Source organism: Salvelinus fontinalis, chromosome 18 (genome assembly GCF_029448725.1).
Source record: "Salvelinus fontinalis isolate EN_2023a chromosome 18, ASM2944872v1, whole genome shotgun sequence".
NCBI classification, from domain to species: domain Eukaryota; kingdom Metazoa; phylum Chordata; class Actinopteri; order Salmoniformes; family Salmonidae; genus Salvelinus; species Salvelinus fontinalis.
The window spans coordinates 18,732,550-18,759,094 of NC_074682.1; the positions used below are offsets into that span (position 1 = coordinate 18,732,550).

The following is a 26,545-nucleotide window of genomic DNA, read 5'->3' on the forward strand; positions in this document are numbered from 1 at the left end:
AGAAAAAAACTCATTAGATGACAGTCTGATAACATATTTATGGTATGGGATAGGTTTTGTTAGAAAAAAGTGCATATTTCAGGTAGATGGCATAGGTTACAATTGCACCCACCGTCACAAATGGAATAGAAAAACTACTTAGAGCAACGTGTTTACCTACTTACTAATCATCAAACATTTCGTAAAAATACACAGCATACACGAATCGAAAGACACAGATCCTGTGAATACAGACAATATTTCAGATTTTCTAAGTGTCTTACAGCGAAAACACAATAAATCGTTATATTAGCATAGCACATAGCACATAGCAGCCCAGCATTGATTCTAGCCAAAGTGGGCGATAACGTCAACATCGCCAAAAATATATTAATTTTTTCACTAACCTTCTCAGAATTCTTCAGATGACACTCCTGTAACATCATATTACACAATCCATATAGAGTTTGATCGAAAATGTTTATATTTAGCCACCAAAATCATGGTTAGACAATGTGAAATGTAGCTCAGCTGGTCAGAAAATGTCCTTGCGCCACTTAGACAGTGATCTACTCTTATACATAAATACTCATAAACGTGACTAAAAAATATAGGGTGGACAGGGATTGATAGACAATTTAATTCTTAATACAATTGCGGAATTACATTTTTTAATTTATCCTTACTTTTCAATACAGTTTGCGCCAAGCGAAGCTACGTCAAAAAACATGGCGTCCTAAGCCACTAAATTTTTTCGACAGAAACACGATTTATCATAATAAAAATGTCCTACTTTGAGCTGTTCTTCCATCAGTATCTTGGGCAAAGGATCCTTTCTTGGGAGTAATCGTCTTTTGGTGGAAAGCTGTCCTCTTGCCATGTGGAAATGCCAACTGCGTTCGGGATAAACTGAAAGCGTGCCCAGCTATTCACAGCGTTAAAGAAATAAATGTCCCAAAATCGCACTAAACGGATATAAATTGCTATAAAACGCTTTAAATTAACTACCTTATGATGTTTTTAACTCCTATAACGAGTAAAAACATGACCGGAAAAATATAACAGGCTAAACTAACGCTTGGAAAAATAGCAGGTCGATGTCCTCCACGCGCATTACGCAGCTGCAAAGGAGCTCCTACCTACAGGGTTTTTTTATTTATAGGGCCTGTAAACGCGCAATCGACCCCATTGAAATCGTCATCACGTAAAGGCATCCAGGGGAAGACGTAAGCAGTGTCCGTATAGTCATAGCAATAACAGTGCCCTTTTAACTGACTCCAGAACAGTGGCCAACATTTCTGAAATCTGACTCCATGTCAGGGAAATTGCTGTAGAATGGGCTCTGTTCCACTTAGAGACAAAATTTCAACTCCTATAGAAACTATAGACTATTTTCTATCCAATAATAATAATAATATGCATATTGTACGATCAAGGATTTTGTGGGAAGCCGTTTCAAAAATTACACGATTAGCATAAATAGTCTCAACAGCGCCCCCATCCTCAACAGGTTAAGAACAAATTCTTATTTACAATGACGGCCTACACCGGCCAAACCCAGACGATGCTGGGCCAATTGTGCGCAGCCCTTTGGGACTCCCATTCACAGCCGGTTGTGATATAGCCTGGATTCAAACCAGAGTGTCTTTAGTGATGCCTCTCGCACTGAGATGCAGTGTCTTAGACCGCTGCGCCACTCGCAGGGCTTGCAAACTATTACAGACTGCAAAGGGAAACCCATCCACGAGCTGCCCAGTGATGCAAGCCTACCAGAAGAGCTAAATGCCTTTTATACTTGCTTCAAAGCAAGCAACACTGAAGCATGCAGGAGAGCACCAGCTGTTCCCGGCGACTGTGTGATCATACTCTCCATAGCAGATGTGATTAAGACCTTTAAATAGGTCAACGTTCACAAGGCCATGGGGCCAGACATTACCAGAGCGTGTACACAGAGTATGCGATGACCAACTGGCAAGTGTCTTCACTGACATTTTAAACCTCTCCCTGACCGACTCTGTAATACCTACATGTTTCAAGTAGACCACCATAGTCCCTGTGCCCAAGAATGCGAAGGTAACCTTCCTAAATGACTACCGCCCGTAACACTCACATGGTATCCTTGACGTGCTTTGAAAGGCTGGTCATTGCTCACATCAACACGATCATACCGGAAACCCTAGACCCACTCCAATTTGCATACCGCCCCAACAAATCCACAGATGACGCAATCTCAATCGCACTCCACACTGCCCTTTCCCACCTGGACAAAAGGAACACCTATGTGAGAATGTTGTTCATTGACTACAGCTCAGTGTTCAACACCATAGTGCCCACAAAGTTCATCACTAGCTAAGTACCCTGGGACTAAACACCTCCCTCTGCAACTGGTTCCTGGACTTCCTGATGGACCGCCCCCAGGTGGTAAGGGTGGGCAACAAGATCTGCCACGCTGATCCTCTTCACCAGGGCCCCTCAGGGGTGCGTGCTTTGTCCCCTCCTGTACTCCCTACGACTGCGCGGCAACGCACAACTCCAACACCATCATTAAGTTTGCTGACGACACAACAGTGGTAGGTCTGATCATCGACAACGATGAGACAGCTTATAGGGAGGAGGTCAGAGAACTGGCAGTATGTTGCCAGGACAACCACCTCTCCCTCAATGTGATCAAGACAAAGGAGAAGCAAGACAACACCTTTTCCCCCTCAGGAGGTTTGGCATGGGTCCCCAGATCCTCAAAAAGTTATACAGCTGCATCATCGAGAGCATCCGACCATAAGGTGCTACAGAGGGTACTGCCTACGACCCAATACATCATTGGGGCCAAGCTTCCTGCCATCCAGGACCTCTATACCAGGCAGTTTCAAAAGAAGGCCCAAAAAATTGTCAAAGACTCCAGTCACCCAAGTCATAGACTTCTATCTGCTACCACACGGCAAGCGGTAACAGAGCGCGAAGTCTAGGTCCAAAAGGCTCCTTAACAGCTTCTACCCCAAGCCATGAGACTGCTGAACAATTAATCAAATGGCCACCTGTACTATTTACATTGACCCCCCCACTGCTGCTCTTTGATGTTAATTATCTATGCATAGTCACTTTACTACTACCTACATGTACAAATTGCCTCAACTAACCTGTACCCCCCGCACATTGACTCGGTACCGGTACCCCCTGTATATAGCCTCGTTATTGTTATGTAATTTTATTATGTTTATTATTTATTTAGTAAATATATTTCTTCAACTGCATTGTTGTTTAAGGGCTTGTAAGTAAGCATTTCACAGTAAGATCTACATCTGTATTTGGCACATGTGACAAATAACATTTGATTTGATATCTTTGCTTGCTGGCTCAGTAGGGGCCCCCAGAGACAACTGCAGGTCTTGACAGGTGGTCTTGCAGTCAGCAACCATCTTCTGGTAAACAGACCGCTCACTCTGAACAAGCAGGAGATGATGCTCTTGCTTCTTCAGCTTGGCTGATTTAACAGCTGCTGGCAGACTGGCATATCTGAAGACCTGATAGTTGTTTCTCTGGCACTGCCAGCACAGGTTTGTCCTGGGCTAAGTGCATGAGATGTGTTGCAGCAATTTTCTCCACATATTCCTATCCCAACTGCACGTTGCTCTGGAAATACACAAAGAATGTAAGATCAATAAAAAGTAGTGCCAATCATGTCATGGTAAAGGAAATGATCAAAAGTGTGCTGTTGACATACCAAGTCAACAACATACTTTTAGTGACGCCACACCACTGCTTTTGTCACATGAGCTGGCAGCAGCTTTCCACCAAAGTGTTTGTGTCCTGGGTGGTGTTCTATTAATATCATTTCATTAGCCTCTGCATACAGTGCATTCGGAGAGTATTCAGACCCCTTCACCTTTTCCACATTTTGTTACGTTATAGCCTTATTCTAAAATTGAAGCCACTCCTGCCTTGTCTTGGTTGTGTACTTAGGGTCGTTTTCTGTTGGAAGGTGAACCTTCGCCCCAGTCTGAGGTCCTGAGCGTTCTGGAGCAGGTTTTCATCAAGGAACTCTGTACTTTGCTCCGTTCATCTTTCCCTCATTCCTGACTAGTCTCCCAGTCCCTACCGCTGAAAAATATCCCCACAACATGATGCTGTCACCACCATGCTTGACTGTAGGGATGGTATCGGCCAGGTGATGAGCGGTGCCTGGTTTCCTCCAGACGTGACGCTTTGGCATTCAGGCCAAAGAGTTCAATATTGGTTTCATCAGACCAGAGAATATTGTTTCTCATGGTCTGAGAGTCCTTTAGGTGCCTTTTGGGAAACTCCAAATGGCCTGTCATGTGCCTTTTACACCTTTGGAAGGTGGTTCAAAACTTCTTCCATTTAAGATCACAATCCTGTCTCGGAGCTCTATCGACAATTCCTTCTCCCCGATTGCTTGGTTTTTGCTCTGACATGCACTGTCAACTGTGGGACCTTATCTAGACAGGGGTGTGCCTTTCCAAATCATGTCCAATCAATTAAATTTACCACAGGTGGACTCCAATCAAGTTGTAGAAACATCTCAAGGATAATTAATGGAAACAGGAGTCTCATTGCAAAGGGTCTGAATACTTATGGAAATAAGGTATTTCTGTTTTTAATTTGTAATAAATTTGCAAAAATGTCAAAAAAACTGTTTTTGCTTTGTCATTATGGCGTATTGTGTGTAGATTGGTGAGAAAAATACATAATTTAATACATTTTAGAATACAGCTGTAACGTAACAAAATGTGAAAGAAGGGAAGGGGTCTGAATACTTTCAGAATGCAGTGTAGTTGTTGATGACGTTCACAACTCGCTGCAAATCCTCATGCGTCAGGTGTAATCTGTGCTTAGTTGGGTCGGCTCTCTCTTCAATGGGAGGAATTAGACCATTCTCCTTATGTCTGGTGGAGGAGAGTAAAGCGTGTTCTGCTGATGCTGAAAAAAATATTCCAGATAAAAAGTATTTGGTCATTCATAGATGAGGCTTACCCAGACACACTGATGGGTCATGTGAAAGAGAGGCTATAACCATCCCCCAGCCACACCTAGCTAAGTGGATGGGTTCCCATTGATCTTTGTCGATAGAGCCTGCCATACTCAGGGCAGCAATGTTGTTGAGTTCAGTAGCAACACTTTTGCAGTTCTCCATGGCTATATCTTTCCAAAAAGCTGAGGAAGCAAGGATTATCTGCACACACTGAGCAGCTCATGTCATAGACAGAAGCATGCTACATGGCAGACCAACTCATCTCTCGTCATGTCCAGCCCATTCATTATGTCAGCCAATCATGGCTAGCGGGAAGATTCCTATCTTTTTCTGTGGCTAAACCAAATAGGCTAGTAATTTAACAATTGTATTTGTATTTACAGATTGCATACACGTTTGTTATTAACGCACATAAAAGTTCATGTTCAAGAAGGAATTTCTGCAAAAAAATGAATTTTGATGATTAACATTACCCTGGTTTCAAGCTAAATAAGACTAAGAGCAGTATGATATAACATGGAGGAAAATAAATGATTTACTAATAGCGAAGTGTTGAATTCTCTTTTTTCCATGTCAGCTGTTCAAAGTCTTCTATTGTCAGCGTCCATGCCGCCGTTCTAAGTATGAATGACTAAAGAGCATGTTTGATGCTTCACTGCAGTCAAAACATACTTATCAAGGATGCTGCCATCTTTGTTGAATGTATTTCGGTGTGACACAAAATTGCTCGACATCTCGTGAATTGATTTGTATGAGCACCCAGATGGTCCATGCTAAACCATGGATCCTGCGGTTGCCATAGCAGTCTGCTGTGCTGATGCGTGTCCATGTCCGGGTGAGTGCGTTCCTTTGGCACACCAGCTTAGTTATTTATGGGCTCCTGTCACCCAGGCAGCACTGCCTATTAGATGGGGGCAGGAGAAGGGCTACAACCCTTTACTCAGCCTGGGCCCAATGATGTCTACAATGACTGTGCCCAGCACGCTCGGTTTGAATCTCCATGCCCCCCATCCATTTTGTTGATGTATTGCTTAGAGTGATCCCATTGGGCGAGAGCCCAAGGAATGGACTTGGATCTGCAATAGCCCTGAGGACAGAAGCCGTTCTGATATTTTTTATTTCCATCTCTCTTTCATGCTATTCATTAGATGGAGAAGGGGTTTAGATACACTCTTAGCTGGTCGAAACGGGGTTGTTTAGGGACAGTTTGAAATTATTTGAGGAGGGCTGGTCCAACTCAAGGTATCATAACAAAAATGCACCCCCCTCAAAAACCTAAAAAAATATTTTTTTGACATATTGTAAAAAATATATATATTTCGTAACATATTGTACTTTTTGCAAATTCGTAACATATAATATTCATTGTAATTCGTAGAATATCATACGAAATTGGTGATGGACATCCACAAATGAATGCATACCAAATGAAACAACATATCATACATACTAAATGGAATGTCTCAGATTTACGTACAGAATAATACGAAATGCTCTGAGACCAGGTTGACAATATATATACAATTACATATACAAACACATAACAGAGATACAGACAAAAACTGTTCACATTAGCAAGCTTCTGACATTCTTTTCAAAAAGAGGTTATGGTTGGTATGGCTTTGACTTGCTGTGGTAGTTTGTCCCACTCAACAACATTGGTATATAAAAATAAATGTGTTCTTACCAGATAGACTTTTATATTTAAAACAGTGAATATTAGAGTCTATGGCTCTGGTATTATGCTGGTGGAAATCTTTAACAAATGAAAAATACACTGCATTTGGGAAAGTATTCAGACCCCTTGACTTTTTCCAAATTTTGTTACATTACAGCCTTATTCTATAATTGATAAATCGTTTTTTCAAGAACACTGTCACGATCGTGTGGAGGATTGACGGACCAAAACGCAGCAGTAGGAAAATAAGCCATATTCCTTTTAATGAATACGAAGGCAAAAATGAAACAAAAACACTTACACACTAACAAAACAAGAAAACGATCGTGAAGCTATGAACGAAGTGCACATACAGGCTACAAACGTATAACATAGACACGGAAGACAATCACCCACAACGAACACTGTGACAACGCCTACCTAAATATGACTCTTAATTAGAGGAACGCCAAACACCTGCCTCTAATTAAGAGCCATACCAGGCAACCCAAAACCAACATAGAAACAGAAAACATAGAATGCCCACCCAACCTCACGTCCTGACCAACTAACACACATAACAAACTAACAGAAATAGGTCAGGAACGTGACATAACCCCCCCCATAAGGTGCGAACTCCGGGCGCACCAGCACAAAGTCTAGGGGAGGGTCTGGGTGGGCATCTGACCACGGTGGTGGCTCAGGCTCCGGGCGAGGTCCCCACCCCACCATAATCCATCCTAGCCTCCATCTCCCCCTAAGAATGTCCACCCTCCTTTTACCCCCACAAAATCCCCTTAGTAACATGACAGGGACAGCACCGGGACAGAGAGATAGATCAAGACAGAGGGATAGCACAAGACAGAGGGATAGATCAGAATAAAGAGGTAGATCAAGATAGAGAGGGAGATCATGATAGAGGGGCAACTCCGGACTGAAAGGCAGCTCCGGACAGAGAGACAGCTCTGGACTGAGGGGCAGTTCTGGGTATATAGCCTTTTCTGGCTGAAGGGCAGCTCATGGCTGACTGACGAATCTGGACGCTCATGGCAGGCTGACGGCTCTCGACGCTCATGGCTGGCTGACGGCTCTCGACGCTCATGGCTGGCTGACGGCTCTCGACGCTCATGGCTGGCTGACGGCTCTCGACGTTCATGGCTGGCTGACGGCTCTCGACGCTCATGGCTGGCTGACGGCTCTCGACGCTCATGGCTGGCTGACGGCTCTCGACGCTCATGGCTGGCTGACGGCTCTCGACGCTCATGGCTGGCTGACGGCTCTCGACGCTCATGGCTGGCTGACGGCTCTCGACGCTCATGGCTGGCTGACGGCTCTCGACGCTCATGGCTGGCTGACGGCTCTCGACGCTCATGGCTGGCTGACGGCTCTCGACGCTCATGGCAGGCTGACGGCTCTCGACGCTCATGGCAGGCTGACGGCTCTCGACGCTCATGGCAGGCTGACGGCTCTCGACGCTCATGGCAGGCTGACGGCTCTCGACGCTCATGGCAGGCTGACGGCTCTCGACGCTCATGGCAGGCTGACGGCTCTGGACGCTCATGGCTCTCTGACGGCTCTGGCTGCTCATGGCTCGCTGGCGGCTCTGGCAGATCCTGTCTGGCTGGCGGCTCTGGCAGATCCTGTCTGGTTGGCGGCTCTGGCAGATCCTGTCTGGTTGGCGGCTCTGGCAGATCCTGTCTGGTTGGCGGCTCTGGCAGATCCTGTCTGACGGACGGCTCTAGCGGCTCCTGTCTGGCGGGCGGCTCTAGCAGCTCCTGTCTGGCGGACGGCTCTGTAGGCTCATGGCAGACGGGCGGCTTTGCAGGCTCATGGCAGACGGGCGGCTTTGCAGGCTCATTGCAGACGGATGGCTCAGACGGCGCTGGGGAGACGGATGGCTCAGATGGCGCTGGGGAGACGGATGGCTCAGATGGCGCTGGGGAGACGGATGGCTCAGATGGCGCTGGGGAGACGGATGGCTCTGGCCGGATAAGGCGCACTGTAGACCTGGTGCGTGGTGCCGGAACTGGAGGCACCGGGCTAAGGACACGCACCTTCATACTAGTGCGGGGAGCAGGGACAGGGCACACTGGACTCTCAAAGCCCACTCTATACCTGGTGCGTGGTACCGGCACTGGTGGCACCGGGCTGAGGGCAAGCACATCAGGATTAGTAGGGGGAGAAGAAACAGTGTGTACAGGGCTCTGGAGACGCACAGGAGGCTTAGTGCGTGGTGCCGGAACTGAAGGCACCGAACTGGATACACGCACTACAGGGAGAGTGCGTGGAGGAGGAACAGGGCTCAGGAGACGCACTGGTAGCCTAGTGCGTAGTGTAGGCCCTGTAGGTACTAGGCTGGGGCGGGGAGGTGGCGCTGGAAATACCGGACCGTGCAGGCTTACTGGCTCTCTTGAGCATTGAGCCTGCCCAACCTTACCTGGTTGAATGCTCCCGGTCGCCCGACCAGTGCGGGGAGGTGGAATAACCCGCACCGGGCTATGTAGGCGAACCGGGGAAACCATGCGTAAGGCAGGTGCCATGTATGCCGGCCCGAGGAGACGCACTGGAGACCAGACGCGTTGAGCCGGCCTCATGACACCTGGCTCAATGCCCAATCTAGCCCTACCAGTGCGGGGAGGTGGAATAACCCGCACTGGCCTATGCACTCGTACAGGAGACACCGTGCGCTCTACTGCGTAACACGGCGCCTGCCCGTACTCCCGCTCTCCACGGTAAGCCTGGGAAGTGGGCGCAGGTCTCCTACCTGCCCTTGGCCCACTACCTCTTAGCCCCCCCCCCAAGATTTTTTTTGGGTGTTACTCACGGGCTTTTTGGGCTTCCGTGCAAGACGTGTCCCCTCATAACTCCGGTTCCCTTCTCCGGTTGCCTCTGCTCTCCTCAGTGCCTCCAGCTGTTCCCATGGGAGGCGATCCCTACCAGCCAGGATCTCCTCCCATGTGTAGCAACCTTTCCCGTCCAATACATCGTCCCAAGTCCATTCCTCCTTCTTTTCCTGTCCCTTACTCCGTTTACTTCGCTGCTTGGTTCTGGAGATTTGGTGGGTGATTCTGTAACGACATTCCTCCTCCTCTTCATCTTCGGAAGAGGAGGAGTATTGAGGGAACCAAGGCGCAGCGTAGTGAAATAAGCCATATTCCTTTTAATGAATACGAAGGCAAAAATGAAACAAAAACACTTACACACTAACAAAACAAGAAAACGATCGTGAAGCTATGAACGAAGTGCACATACAGGCTACAAACGTATAACATAGACACGGAAGACAATCACCCACAACGAACACTGTGACAACGCCTACCTAAATATGACTCTTAATTAGAGGAACGCCAAACACCTGCCTCTAATTAAGAGCCATACCAGGCAACCCAAAACCAACACAGAAACAGAAAACATAGAATGCCCACCCAACCTCACGTCCTGACCAACTAACACACATAACAAACTAACAGAAATAGGTCAGGAACGTGACAGCCACTCCTGCGTTCTCTTGGCTGTGTGCTTAGGGTCGTTGTCCTGTTGGAAGGTGAACCTTCAAATCAAATTTTATCGGTCACATGAGCGCAATACAAAAGGTGTAGGTAGACCTTATAATGAAATACTTAATTATGATCCCGTAACCAACAATCCAGTTAAAAAATATATAGATAAGAATAAGAAATGAAAGTAACAAGTAATTAAAGAGCAGCAGTAAAATAATAATAGCGAGACAGTATACAGGGGGGTACCAGTACAGATTAAATGTGCGGGGGCACCGGTTAGTTGAGGTAATATGTACATGTAGGTAGAGTTATTAAAGTGACTATGCATAGACGATAACAACATAAAGTAGCAGTGGTCTGAGGTCCTGAGCGCTCTGGAGCAGGTTTTCATCAAGGATCTCGCTGTACTTTTCTCTGTAAATCTTTCCCTTGATCCTGACTAGTCTCCCAGTCCCAGCCGCTGAAAAAAAATCCACACCGCATGATGCTGCCACCACCATGCTTCACTATAGGGATGGTGCCAGGTCTCCTCCAGACGTGATGCTTGGCATTCAGACCAAAGAGTTCAGTCTTTCTTTCATCAGACCAGAGAATATTGTTTCTCATGGTCTAAGAGTCCCTTTAAGTATCTTTTGGCAAACTCAAAGCGGGCTGTCATGTGCCTTTTACTGAGGAGTGGCTTCCATCTGGCTCTCTACTGTAAAGGCCTTATTGGTGGAATGCTGCAGAGATGGTTGTCCCTCTGGAAGGTTCACCCATCACCACAGATGAACTCTGAAGCTCTGTCAGAGTGACCATTGCGTTCTTGGTCACCTCCCTGACCAAGGCACTTCTCCCCTAATTGCTCAGTTTGGCCGGTCGGCCAGCTCTATGAAGAGTCTTGGTGGTTGCAGACATCTTCTATTTAAGAATGATGGAGGTCACTGTGATCTTGGGGACCTTCAATGCTGCAGAAATGTTTTGGTACACTTGCCCAGATATGTGCCTCGACAAAATCCTGTCTTGGAGCTCTATGGACAATTCCTTGGACCTTGGCTTAGTTTTTGCTCTGATATGCACAGTCAACTGTGGGACCTTATATAGACAGATGTGTGCCTTGCCAAATCATGTCCAATCAATTGACTTTACCACAGGTGGACTCCAATCAAGTTATAGAAACATCTCAAGGATGATCAATGGAAACAATTTTGACTCTCATAACAAAGTGTCTGAATAATTATGTAAATATGGTATTTTTGCCTTTTATTATGGGGTATTGTGTGTGTATGTTGATGAAGGTTATTTAATCAATTTTAGAATAAGGCTGTAACGTAGCAAAATGTGGACAAAGGGAAGGGGTTTAAACACTTTCCTTATGTGTGATAATTCTGTGGACCACATCAAGTTGAATTAATATATTTTTTAATTCCACAGATAGCCAGCCTAGATGTTTAAAATGTTGGACATCCAGATGCGTGTGAGGGTGGAGTACAATTCTTACAAGCTTGTGTTGGCTGGTCTTTAGCTTAGACTTTCGATGTTTGCGGCTGCTGGTGAACCATGATGTGCAGGTCTAATCAAAGTGACACTGGACTAGCACACTTGCCAGAGTCTTAGGGTGTATAAGTAGGTTTCCATCCAATTGGAGATAGATTTTCATGCTCGTATTCTAAAATCTGCATGGGGAAACAAAGGACTCGCAATCGGCGGGAGGTAAGCCTAGGGGACATTCGCCTAGTGCCTCTTTGCTACTCAAACAAACACCTTTATTGTTTACTTGGGCTACTGCACATAGTTTTTTAAGCCTACTGCAAACCTGCCACCAACATCACCAGCTAGACTCTGAAATGGAACCCCTGGGGAAAAGGAACAGAGGGAGACCCAGAAAACTTGTTGGATTGGCATCCAGGCAGAAATGACTGAGAGCCGCCTGCCTAAACTGGTGTGATCTGGAAAAACTTGCCCCAAACCGAGTGAGGTGGACATTTGTCAGTGGCCTGTGCTCCTTATAGGAGGCAAGGGCTAAAGTCAAGCAAATAGCACATTGTGCCATCATTATTGACTGATTTTACTCCATCATTTCCTTTTCTAACAGTAGAGCCTAGGCCTATCAGATGCCTTAAAGGCTTTCATTGAAATATTTCATATTGATAAAGAATAGTTTTAGTTGTTTTGGGAGGAAGGAAAGCATGTTATAATGCAGCCATGAAACAGTTTTAGCCTATTTAAGACTGTATTCCTCTCTCAGGACTAGGGTTTGGTTTCTCAGCTCAGTCAATATGAGGTGCATTAATTTGGCATGTATTGATTTCTGTGGCTGTGCGGTTCAGAGTTGTTTGCATTATCCTGTCTGATTCCTCATGTGAAGTAATGTATCACCCTGTCATACATTGTCCTTGTCTTTGGCTACATCCTTGTAGTTTGTTCAGTTTCTTCCCCCTAAGCATACCCAGAAAATTAAGTTCCCCAGGCCCAGACTAGGCTATCTTCCTTGGATAGGACATTTCCCTGGATAGGAAGGATACAAAAACTGAATGTAGAGACTAAATAGACTTTATAGCAATGCAACACAGTTTGTAAAGTAACTTTCCAAGGCCTCTGAAAAAAAAGTCACCTGAGTTAACCTGGGTTATGTTGAGTACGACAGAACAGTGTGCAATGTTGAATTCAACGGAAACGCTAGGCCTACTGTACTGAATGACCAGTTGAAAGGCGTTGTGATTATGGGGGCCCAGATGGCAATTGCCATATGGTTTGCTGCACGAGTTTTGAGGTTTCAGATTGTCACACCCATATTGATCAGGCCACACCTCGCAACACCCACCAAACGTGAGTAAATGTACCTCGAAGGCTATTGAAGAACGATGAGCACAGTTTTGGGGAAACGTGTTGTTCAGTAGCCTACAAACCGTCATGCAATATAAGAAACGTTGAAGCAAATGGAACGCACCCCTGATCATTCCTGTCATGTTTTTCTCACATACTATTGTACATCTCCATATCAAAGCCTATATTCAGTAGAGTTATATTGCTGGCAGAATCTCACTGTGTTTCAATCTGAGCTGACACACTCAACTACAAACTACCACCACAAATATACCTGGACCAGAACCTGAAACTTTGAATAAAACTGTTGGAGGGAATGTGTGAATGTGTAGATTGACATGGCTGAGTAGTGGAGCCGGAGTGTGTTTCCCTGTGTTCAGGTCAATCAGAGGCATCTCGACTAAGGGCAGATTTGCAGGGAGCAGCATTGATCTTGACCTGCTCTGAGTATGATCTCAGAGATAAAAGGCAGGAGACGAGAGGGGAACTTATTCACTGTCAGCCTCCAGTCAGCAGAGGGCAATTCTGCCCTGCAGGCTGTCTTTGAAAAAGTGAAGGGCAAAGCACGGAGGATTAAGGCAGGGAGGGGAGATACACGGGCAGAAGAACTGTTTATTGTAATAACGTTAAGTCGTTTTCTATATGGTGGAGGCGTCGTTATTGAGCGTCAGCCGGGGTGCACCTCCGGTCAAAAGGTTACCCAGGTAACACCTTAGCTACCCAAGTGAAGAGATGAAAGGCCGCTCAGAGTGCTGCCAAAGTTTTCAAGATCTCAAATAGTTTCCCCCACCCCTGACTTTGTGTTGTTGTGTTGTCGTTAAAGACCAGATTGTTGGTGAATTTTTTTCCCCCCAGTTTGAATTGACTTTTATTATTCTCTGGTTTTGAGATGGCTCCTCTGGACAGAGTCACTGTACGTGGGTCATTAACATCCCGCTTAGTGTTTTCTTCTTCTGCGGAACAGGCAATTAGAGAGAGCACCATCTGTAATGGCCATTAATTGTGAGCTGAGAGGAACACACATCTCCGCTCGGTGACACACACTCAGATTATTCATGAGACAGGGGGTCGAGTTGTGCTCTAACTTCAGCTAAAACATAATTTCTGTTCATTAACTTTGCTAACATTTGCATCATCAGGACAGAGGAGCAGCAGTGGAGGGTGGGGTGACTAAGGGGCTTTCACATAGCTTGTTGGTTGTTTACATTCTGTTGGACAATACAAGTGCATGTGTGTGTTTGGGGAGAGAGAAAAAAATGAGAGATAGGTAATGAGATCAAAAACTGCAGTATTATAATTTAGTACCTTTTGACCCCGAAATTGTAATTCAGTCAGTCGACAAGTTATATGACTGGCAGGCAAACAAGTTTATTGTGAAACTATGATACAGTATCAGTAGCAGGCTATCACACCTGGGCCATCATCGCGTCCTTTAGACTTTTCTTTCCATCAAGGCCTCTGCACCTGCCTGTCTGTTTTTTGCGCACGACAGCCCCCCATCCATGTCATCTCCCTTTCCTTGTCCCTGGTCCCTGGTCGATGCCTGGCTGAAATATGAGTTGCCTGTAGCATATTGATCCCTTTCCTCACCCCTGCCTAAATATAGATATATCACAGGCAGAGCAATGTTCTCCAGATAGCTCCTCTGCATCCGTGCCAATGGGCTAGTGGCTGCTATCGATTGTCATGATGAATTTCACTTCTACAGACGCTGATGGATTTTCTGCTCCCATTCTTTTTATGTCATTGTTTTCTTGGTGCGATCGGGTCGGCTAAGGAAAGAGGTGTTACTGACCAGGTTCTGATGGCTATCGATTGGTTGAGAGGTTTGTAATCACTGTAGTCTTGTAGCTGTCGAGGCCAGAGTGCCCCGTCTGAAGCACATACTCCACACTCAGATGAGCATCCAACATGACCTCATAGACTGAGAGGATAGTGTAGTGTACTGTAGGACTACATTGAATATGTGCATTATCTGATTAATCTCAATACCATGAAAATAGGTTTCTCATACAGTAGAATCATCCTTTATTTTGGCTCGCTTGGTGCACACGGAGGAAAACCTTTATTTGAATTTCATAAACATTGTATTGTGTTTATGTATAAATCTTTAATGATTGAATATTTAGAGGAAATTAACAAGTGCCCATGCAAGTGTGAATACTAGTGAACCAAACCAGGAAGAAACCAACAGTGACTGGCCAGAGGAGTGAGGCTGACCGGTGCAATCAGAGGTCAAAAACACAGTCACCGTCTCCTGAGCGGGAGTGACTTTCATGTTGTTTATCAGAAAGGAGAGACTATCTATTCATCACAACTAGCCTGGGTGACTTCCCTCTCCTGGAATATTTAATTGAGTTGCTTTTTTATTTCATTGCCTCACATTGGGAGATGGCAGTTGCATTTGTCATGCTCTTCAAGGATGGACTGCAGGCAATGTCTCCTCACAAAATGCCTATGAATGAATCATAAAAACACTGCTGCTACATTCCGTACTTGCTGATAAATCATTCCACCAAGGCACTTACATGAATAGGTAACCTATGGTAGCTCTTTTTATCATTCTAAACAAATAAAAACAGAGAATATCCTTTATATACCACATTCAGCCATTTGACTTTTTGTATTTGAAGACGTCATTTCTCAGTCCACTCCACAGAGTGGCCGTCTGTTGAGTGTAATATCATACTTGGCTCTGGTTCATTACAGCGCTTCAGTAATTGGCCGTGTGTCTACAGAATGTTAACATGTAAATGACTTAGTTAGGCATGATAGCTAGAAATGAAGATAGATTTCCACCCAATACTAAGTGGTGGGCACGCACAGAGCTGCACTCAGCCAATCAAATCCCCTCATGTTTATACCCAAATAAGCCATTGGGTACAGTGAACACTGCAAGAGGTGAAATCTAAGCTAGCTTAAATGTCTTATATTGAGTGATAAATATCTTAAAATGTGTGTTTTTGTGTTTTTTTTGTAACAAGCTATATTATCTTATGTCATTGCCAGATAATTTCCCTTATTTCAACCTAAAAAAGGCTTAATACAAGTAATTTATCTTATTTCAAGATGTTTAGAAGATGAGCTGTGTAAGAGGTTTCTCTGCTCTTCCATACCTCAGGCCTACATATAGGCCCACAAAATATTTCAGCTTTCGTTTTTATTTTCATTGATTTTTTTTGGGGGGGGGGGGTTCCTGTGAAGCACATTACATTGCATTCCATGTGCTGTAGAAATAAAGCTTGATTTGATGATACTCTCTTTACTGTATAACACCATACGGCACCAGACACACAGCTCCTGTTATGCTGCATCATCTTTCAGAGACTCCCCTGAGTTGTCAGTCAGTCAAGCAGAGATGAGGATGCATGGATGCATGGATAGGTGTTCCATGGCTGTCTATGTGTATCCCCCAAGCCCTAGCTGATCTTGTTTAACTAAGCTGAGCTGAGCTCATCCTGGACTACAGCAACATATCACTGTCTGTCTCTGCCACCATGGTGACAAATCTGCCTGCCAATCTGTGTTCCAAGCCTGATTGCCTTCTAGCAGGTGAAGCTCCACCACTTTAACACTCCACCAAACCTTGAGCAATACCTTTCTATAGAGAAATACTTCTCAAATTTGCTCACAGTTAGCACTGTCTGCTATTCCTTTACAGATAATTCTAGAGATCCTGTGTTAGGGGGTGGATGATCAAAGCTAAGGTGACTGACCTATATCAGCACTGCAGCTCGGTGTGGTTTATTCATGGGCCACACAGAGCTATACTGTACAGCCTGGCCTGAGGCTTCTAATGCTACTATCTCCAGAGATTATATTTTTTATATCACAGGACAGGAGTCAGTCAATGACTAGCCTTGCTCGCCAAGCTTACAGCTTACCACATACATGCAGGGACACGGCTGCAGCGTGGCGGCAAGTCAATGTTCTATGCTGACAGTGGCCACAGCCTGCAGAAAGGGACCACATGTGTAAAAGGAGATTTAATCCACCCTCCAGTCAACCCCCCCTCTCCAGTCAGTTCCTGCACATTGATCAATAGCAGGAGTCCCTGTCTTGGTGAGAATGAATTGTCTTTGAGTGGTTCTCATGGCAAAGCTATACAGATCGATGTGGCTTTGCTACAGACACTCCTCAAGCAGGTGAGAGAGAGAGGAGAGCCACTGCTGCTCTCCTGGGGGGATGTCACTGACTGTCATCGACTGTATGGGTCAATAAAGATGGAAAACCCTGTATTTCTGTGAAATATGCACAAACATGCCTTGCAATACAATCCTCTTTTTGGTGTCGGTCAGCCTTAATAGGAATATGGACTATCTGAGATTCCTTTCACAGGGTCATGTGACACAGCCCTCTGTAATGTGAGCATAACACGCATACTTGCAAATTAGTCTTTGTACAAGTATAGCAATAATATAACATTGTATTTGATAGTAGGCTATTTGATTAAATAGTGATTTAATCTGTCAAATTGTAATGTTCCTTGTTGCTTACATAATATTCAGTACTGTATAAACGTGTATTTTTTCCATGTTGGATAATGCAGGTATGATATTAGAGTACAGGTGACTTTGGTGAGACAGTGTTACTGTACACGATAAGATTAAGATACGATTACACTGCCACCATGTGGACGCAGAGCTACAAGGATTTGATCGTCAGTTACTGTACAATTATTCAATCTCTGCATGAAAAATGTCCATATTTTACAATGAATACAGTTTACTATGTCTCACTTCCTGGACAGGATCAAATGTTATTTAAGTCTTGCTAGGTTAATGTTGACATAATGACCTTGCAGATTGCAAAGACTCAGAGCAGAGCTAAGGAAGAAATCGACTTTTAGATAAAAAAAAAGAAAAAAAAAGAGAGAAATTATTTGAACCATTCATGATCTTATATTGCCATCTAGTGGCATGGAACACACAGGGAAATTGTACTAATTGTACTAAATAAAGCATTTTCCGTAATGACATTAGAAGCCCCAATCAACTTACAGGTGGTCTCAATCAGACATTGTTATAAGGAAACTATGTTCTTTGAAACTATTACTAATAACGTAGAATTTACACACAGAGAGAAAGATAACAAATGATGTGGTCTGCAACAGACTGTGTGGTTAAGGATTGGCCACAACAATAGAGGAAGTCAGCATCAGATACAATGGAAATGTGTGTGTGTGCGTGTGTGTGTGTATGCGTGTCTGTTTTTCACACATGGCTGGGAAAAGACATTCATTGTCCAGTTGTTATAACATAATAAAAAATCAATCATCCCATATACTGTATCTGTCACGAATCGGACCAAGGCGCAGCGTGCGTAGAGTTCCACATGTTTAATAAATGAAACTCACCAAAACAATACAGAACAAAACGAACGTGAAGCTATGCAGTGCTAACAAGCAACAATACATAAACAAGACCCCACAACCACAGTGAAGGCTGCCTAAATATGATCCCCAATCAGAGGCAACGATAGACAGCTGCCTCTGATTGGGAATCATACCAGGCCAACATAGAAATACAAAAACTAGAGTACCCACCCTAGTCACATCCTGACCTAACCAAAATAGAGAATATAAAGGCTCTCTAAGGTCAGGGCGGGACAGTATCAACTGTCACAAATTAACAAAATGCCTGTTGACCTTCAACAAAAGACACAGATAAAGCTGCACTGGACATAATGTGAAGCTGGACATAATGTGTCTTTAAAACCCAAGAGACTCATGTTCTTTCCTTGTGATAATAACCAATTTGTGTGCAAATTTCACAAGTTTTTTACGATAATTGCCTCCATCAATATAAATAGAGACGTCACAGCTCTCATTCGCAAATCACAATAGTACAGTTCTCCCAGCTCATTCTAGCCTTCTGATAGAGTGATATATCTCTACAATAAGCTACATAATAACTTACCATAATGTCATGCAGATCAGGTTGATTTAGCCTACGTTTTTACTCATGCCATAGATACTTATTCTTACGCCATTGTTGACATTCTGTCATTCTGTCTGTATCTTATGACATTGTTGACGATATTGCTCACATCTACTCACATCAAAGGATCGTAACCTGAACTTTTGCAGAAATCCTACATCGCCTGACAGTGTACAGGCCTCTCAGACATCTCAAGTCAGATTTTGCATGCAACAGTTAGCCTGGTTGCCGTCTCTGTTAAACTATAACGTTCCACTCCTTGCCACTCCTGTCATTTGCCAGTGGCAGGGAGTGGAATGTTAGCTAAAAAGACTGGTACCCAGACAATGCAACATTGTTAAAGAAAATCTAGCCTACAATTTAGACACTATGTTTGTCTGCATAAGGGCTTATAGATCACACAAAAATACAGTTTGTGTGTAGTACTGGCACAATTACCATATCAACCTGTAACTGACGGTGATGGATGAAGACCGTCATGGAAATCAAATAACCGTCATAACCGTTTAACATTGTTTTGAAGGAACAGCTGACTGAAGATAGAATGGCCGGGGATTTGTGCGGTTGAGTCAGTTTCTGCTGTATAATGGACTCTTATGGCTCCTTGCAAAGGAGTGTTCGGTTGCCTAGGCACAATGCAGCAGCAGCACGCATAGAAATAGAATGAATAGAATGGGCCTGGAACTTCTTACCCTGGCAGTATGATTGGTAAACTCATGGGTACACTCGCAATGGATACCTGGTATTGTGATGCAATCATTTCCATGGTAATGTAGAATGTTCAAATGATGTTAACTGATATGGATCATGCAGTGAGATCTATTTTTCTTGAAGTCAGTTGAGTTGAATCAACAAATCACAGCACATATTTTAGCACATATTTTACTATCTGCTTTGTTTCTGCGGGTACACTCGTAATGGCCACCATTATGCTATAATTGACTTGAATGGGGACGCACGTTTTATTCATTCTATTTCTATGGCAGCACATGGAGTCAGGAGCGGAGGAGAGGAGAAAATGTGCCCCCCCTCCCAAAAATGGTGAGAAAGTTATAGTTTAAAGATCAAACCCCCTCCAACCTCTCATCATTATCGATAACAGGGGAGGTTAGTACAAGGTGTGAATTACAGGGGTGTCGGGGGGACTTAGATCACATGCAACAAAAGTACAACTTTGAGGGGGGTCACTAATTTGTATGCTATTTGTCTAAAATGTAGTGGTGAATGTTTTACAGTGGTAAATATGAAAATAATAGCTTCCAAATAAAACAAACACCCCTACATCTCTATCATGGTCTAAACCATTTATTTCTATGTGTCGGCACTGTCCACTCAGTAGTGCTGAATTTCCTTGATAAAAAATGTCCTTTATTCCAATGCATTAGATTTATCTGTTGATTTATCATTGTTTGCTTTTGTCAGTCAGCTGTTTAGAGCGCTCATTGCTTTGTTTTTCAGGTACTGCTGTTCTCCCTGCCATCCGTGGCCAGAAGTACTACACCATTTATTTAGCTTCATTATTTTCTATCAATTTTAGTTTTTTTCCTGGGTCGGCTGATGATGGTCAACGATATCATTAGACAACCAACCTACATCACTACTTGTTTTTGTAAGAAGTGTTGACATGATGAATGCACTGAGGTGTCTGCTTAAACTACGAGCACACAGCTCGGACACCCATGCATACCCCACAAGACATGCCACCAAAGGTCTCTTCACAATCCCTAAGTCAAGAACAGACTATGGGAGGCACACAGTACTATGTAGAGCCATGGCTACATGGAACTCTATTCCACATTAGGTAACTGACGTAGAATCAGATTTGAAAAAAGCCCAGATACAAATACCCCTTATGGAACAGCGGGGACTGTAAAGAGATACACACAGGCACACACACACAGGCACAGACACACATACACATGATAAGACACGCACTCTACACACACATACACATGGATTTTGTATTGTAGATATGTGGTAGTAGAGTAGTGGCCTAAGGGAACACACTTAATGTGTTGCGAAAAGTGTTATGAAATGTAATGTCATGTAACATTTTAAATTGAATATAACTGTCTTATTGTTGCTGGACCCCAGGAAGAGTGGCTGCTGCCTAATGCGTATCCTTAATAAATACAAATAGAGCTGGACACCGATGCGCATCCAATCCATCCAACAAGTGGCTATATGTTAATGACAGTAGGCATATAAGGGGACTCTTTTGGTTAGAAGAGGTTTTAATGTTCGGTTAGAAGCACTCGATTGTGCAATGGCATAGGTCTACATTGTTTTGGATTTATGCCCATGACAACTGTTTTCAAGGCAAACCACAACTAAATGTTACATAGACATAGTTACACTTCCAGTGCATTTTCCTAGATCTCCAAGATCCATGATCTGTACAGTTAAATGTTCTAATTCAATTATTAAATAATTCATCATGAAAAACAACACCGTCATAAATGTCATTAACATAAGGAATGGTAGTGTTTTATGTCACACAATCTGTGACGACTTCAAGGATCATGGACAAGTCATGAACTAGGGTGTAAGACACATTTTGATTTAACTCATGTATTATATTGAATGTAGGCTACCTGTTCATGTGTGTAAAATTGCATCGGCTGAGAGAGTAGGCTACCAGCAGTGGAGGGTAAGCGCAAGTAAACACCATTTACCCACATTTATCAGAAAAATACATTGAAAGGGAGCATGACTTTTTTTTTTTTACTGTGACCGTCAGAGTTTACGCACCAATTGTTTTACCACTACATCACTGGCTACCAGTAGGCCTATTAGAAGTTCATGGTAATACACATTTTAGCCTAGTCTAGTATGTTGTCCATGTGTGTTAAGGTGAGTATCCCATATTTCCCAGGACACTTTCAGAACTATTTCAGGTGCCCCAACTTTTCAGGCTACAAATTAAGTCAATTATTCAGCAAGACGCATCAGGTAATGTAGGCCTAATCAATGGCAATGGCTGAATGTCATGAGGCACACTGTTTGGTGTTTTGTAACAAATGTCTATTTCCATTCATCAAATGGCACAAGTATAGGCTACATGCAGTTTGGATGCTGGAATTATTTTGGAGTGGACAAACATGCACAGGTAGCCTACTTTTTGAAGTGATTTGTTTAACAATCAGATTGTAATGGAGGCGCAGGGAGTCAGGAACCAGGTGGAGTTGGTGAATTCAATAGGAACGAACATGGAGTGAATACAAAAACAGGAGTAGCATCTAAACATAAAAACAGGAAACAATACTACGTAATGGATGATACAACGGAGTGCTAGATAAAGGGGAAGTAATCACGGTGTGATGAAGTCCATGTTTGCCTCATGACAGGGCGCAGGTGTGCGTAATGATGGTTGCCAGGTGTGCATAATGATGGGTTGCCAGGACTGGTGGTTAGTAGACCGGTGACGTCGAGCACGGGAGCGGGAGAAGACGTGATAGTACGTGTGGCTCCAGCCACAGGACGACGCCGGCCAGGGGAACCGCCCTGAGGGCGAGGAGCGTGCCGGTCCGGTCGGCGAAGGTGGAAATCCCAGATGATGCTGGGATCTAGAATGTCGTCCACCGGAACCCAACACCGCTCCTCTGGACCATACCCCTCCCAGTCCACCAGGTACTGGAGCCGACACCCACAACGTCGGGAGTCCAGGAGGGATCTGACAGCAAAGGCGGAGCTTCCCTAGATGTCCAGGGGAGGTGGGGTGTCATGAGGTTCGGCATCAACCAGGGGACCAGAAACTACCAGCCTGGGGAGGGAAATGTGAAAGAGGGTGAGATCCAGTAGTTAGTGGGAAGCTGTATTTGGTATGTTACCTCATTGACCCGCCGGAGGACTTTGAATGGTCCCACAAACTGGGGGCTCAGCTTCCGGCAGGGCAGGCGGAGTGGGAGGTTCCTGGTGGAGAGCCAGACCCGATCACCAGGATGGAACACAGGAGTCTCACTGCGTTGGCGATCCGCTTGCTCCTTTTGGCGGCAGACGGCACGTTGGTGCCTCACGTGGGCAGCGTTCCAAACTTCCTCTGCCAGAACCACTCGTCCACCGCAGGGGCTTCGGTCTGGATCGGGGTCCTCAAGGCCAGAGCAGGGCCTGCTTGTACCCCAGGACACACTGGAAGGGACACAGCCCGGTGGGGGAGTGACGAAGTGAGTTCTGGGCGTACTCCGCCCAGGGAAGAAACCGGGCCAGTCATGCCAAAAAGTGTCCATCTCTGCGTCACAATGGGATTTGATGAACTATTTGCGTTCATTGATATAGCAACGGTGTGATGACATAATGATTAGAATTTTGGAGATCATTACAACATAAATTACGTTCTTTTCATCATAGCTATGCAAACAGGGGTGATTTCCGCAACAATTTCGCTGTTTAAACATGTTTTGTTTAGCTAATATAATGAAAACATTACTATGAACTACTTTTGGGTACCTTGTTAACATTACAACATGACATCCATGTTTTAAACGTTACTACGTTTCAGAAACGTGTGATCTGCTTGACTCATTAAAGTTATTTACCTTCACAGATCACAAGGTCAGCTAATTTCTACTCCGTTCATATGCAAATCCGTTCGATTCATACACTGGCTTGTCTGGCTGTCATGCTTTTATTTTAACCTGGCCTTCCCTTATCTACACTGATATAATATCATTTCAGTAATCCACTGTTATGATTCATCTCGCATAGCTCATTAGTACACCCTTGTGGTTGAATATATATGTTGTAGGTCCTAGGATACAATAATGAATAATGTGGAACAAATAAACACCATCAAAGTACAACTTACAATAATGAACACCTTGTGAAACAGCTGTGGCAATGGCAATATTTATTTGGCAAGATCCCAGCACCAACATGGCAAAATTTAAGATTTGAATACATAAACTTTGATAGTTGTTTTGTACACTCACATGGCAATCAGACTAAAATAGTGAATTCTGGTTTCTGGAATATAGAGGAGGTGGTTGCTGTGTGGGTGGGAGGTTGTCACTTGTTCTCAACAGGCAGCCAGTCTCGGAGGGGGGGCTCTGCTGCTCTCGTTGTTCTGAGTGTTTGCAGTGCTCGTGTTCATAGTTCATCTGTGTATCTTACATATTATGTGCCCAGTATGATAGAGCAAAACAAATGTTGTTAGCAGATAATGACCTTAACAGTAGCTGTAGATGATGTAATGAAAAGTTGGAGGGTGGTTGGTAATGGAGGCCATCAGGTGGATCCACGTCTGGGTGTTGGGCAGAACCCCTAGGTCCTGGAGAACAGGTAGTGGAGGACATCAGGTGGATCCACGTCTGGGTGGTGGGCAGAACCCCTAGGTCCTGGAGAACAGGAGCAAAGTTAAAGGGAACAGGGGAGGAGACAGACGTAAACAAGCAAACACACAGGTTACACTTTACTGTGAGAACATTTGATGTATTAGTGCACTGTTATAAATGGGAGGTATGTACTTTAACAATTTTGAAAGGTGTAGCCTACCTCAAGCTGGTCCCCCTCTGACTCAGAGCACAGAGAATCAGACTGATCCGAACTCATTGGTTCTGGTGGATGAGATATGTCCTGGAGGGCTCGGACAGTTGATGGTCCTAAAGTCATTTGGAGAGGTAAATTGAATAGGTACATTTTTATAAGCTCAGCATAACTACCATTTCGTGCTTTTTAAAATGTCAACCAAAGCTTAACACACTTTGTCTACTGGGCTTCACTGAAGTGTAGGGCGTCAGTGCTTTGAGTAGTCGACCATCCAACTGGAGAAGATTGTTGGCTTCCACCGAGGTAAACCTAGGAAGACTAAGAGAGAAATATCAGTGTTAGGGAAACTAAAACTAGTTTAAGATTATTTTGTGTGCAAATAGTTAATGTCTGAGATTTTTTTATATTCACTTTAACAGATGGTGATCTCAGCTAGGAGCGAAAGAGCAGCGAGGATTCCCAGGTCTCGCCTTCCTTTCGTCCTTCTTCCAAACCAGGTAATTTGCCAGGATGTCGTAGCACTTGTTCCCTTTCTTGATTCTGCTCCGTTAGCTCTCCTTCTGTTTCTCCTGTGCCTTGTCGATGGTCAGTCTCACCTTGATTGATAACAGGAATAAATGCATTTATATTTCATATTACAAATACATCTCTAACATATCTCTTGGAGGGCCATGGAATAAATTAACCTTGGACAGTCATTTTTACTTTGTCAAAAACCTCCACATCCTTCTCAGTCCGTGCCTGAAGGTGGTCCTCAAAGGGGTTCTGATCTGGTTCGACAACTTGCACCACATCAGGTGGGGTTTCAGTGATCTGAAAGTACGTTATTCAAAGGTAGCAATAGACAAACGACAAGTCAATCACAAATGAGAAAGACTACAGTATATGCAATAATTGTACAATTGCATTGCTTCCCTCAGTAAACAGCTGCGGCTCCTGTCCGTACTCGGTGGAGGCCTGGATGCTATTGTTGTGTTTGAAGAGAATTACCTTCAGGTTGTTCTTCCACCCTTCCTGGTACCAATCAAGGGACTTGCCCAAAGCAGTCTTGAGGGTCTGGTTGGTCCATTCACCAAACCTGAAGGAGAGGGTAGGAGAGCGATATCTATTGACAATGTAAGATATTGATATATGTCTGATTATGTGCCATGGAAAACAAAGACAAATTGTAAAAAAAACTATTGGTGACAGAATTTAACTTATAACATGCTTGATGGGCTTCACCTCCAGCGCCAGTCTTCGCCCTCTCAAACTGTGTGTTCTGACAGAACATTCATTGAAATCATAATAATTTCAGATATAATAGACTGTGATAAACAAAAGGTTATTTTATTTGCCCAGCTGTCCACCTCCTTGACAATTCCCCGTCAGAAGAAGTGTAGGTTGATTTTGGCAATCATGCGCTTCACTCCCAAATGGCCAGCATGCATCTCGGTCAGCACAGCCTCCTTCTCCTCCTTAGTAAAAATCACCCTCCTGTGTGGCTGGCCATCCTTCCTCCATTAGGTAGATATGATTGCCTAACAAGTTGGAAGAGAAGAGTTGTTGAAATACTCAAGTCTAAGCATGTAGGCCGTCATTGTAAATAAGAATTTGTTCTTAACTGACTTAGTTAAATAAAAATAAAATACATTTGCACTGCTGTCTTTCTCTCTCCATCTTTATCTGTCTGTCTACCACTCTCTTCCACTTTCATCCCCCCAACCTTTGTGTCTGTTTAGCGAAGACACCTAGTTAAGGGCATTTGGAATTACCATAATTGCTTACACCTATCCATTTGATTAATCAGGTTTAACTTACAGCTAGATACCTCCATATGGCAGGCATATAACTATATCAGCAGTGCTGGGCAGCCTGGCGCTCGGGAGAGCGGTAGCAGGTGTGACGGTACCACCCCCCTCTAGGGGCGACACCCGGCGTCCCACCAGGGCGAGCCTGACGGGCCGGCCGAGGCATGGGCGCTGGACAAGCCGGCTGGGGCGTAGAAGCCCGACGAACCGGCAGATGCGTGGAAGCCTGGCGAACCAGCTGAGACATGGGAGCCTGACGATCCGGTTGCGGATGCTTCAAATGGTGGCTTCAGCATTCTGTAAGAACCAACGAAGGAGATGAGAAACAGGTACAGGAAGTGAACATTTCATTTTGCACAGACATGGAACAGGACAGGAACAGCATCAGAACCGGGTAACACAAT

At 44.3% G+C, this 26,545-nt stretch overlaps 1 long non-coding RNA gene across 1 annotated transcript; it reads right to left on the reverse strand.

Moving 5' to 3' along the window:
* Positions 1-23,712: 23,712 nt before the first annotated feature.
* LOC129815963 (uncharacterized) lies at positions 23,713-25,865 on the reverse strand. The gene is made up of 7 exons (XR_008753499.1): positions 25,701-25,865; positions 25,342-25,429; positions 25,057-25,164; positions 24,763-24,947; positions 24,566-24,669; positions 24,358-24,464; positions 23,713-24,200 (listed from the first exon to the last, which is right to left on the reverse strand). It is a non-coding gene; the product is annotated as an uncharacterized LOC129815963 (long non-coding RNA).
* Between the last annotated feature and the right edge of the window lie 680 nt (positions 25,866-26,545).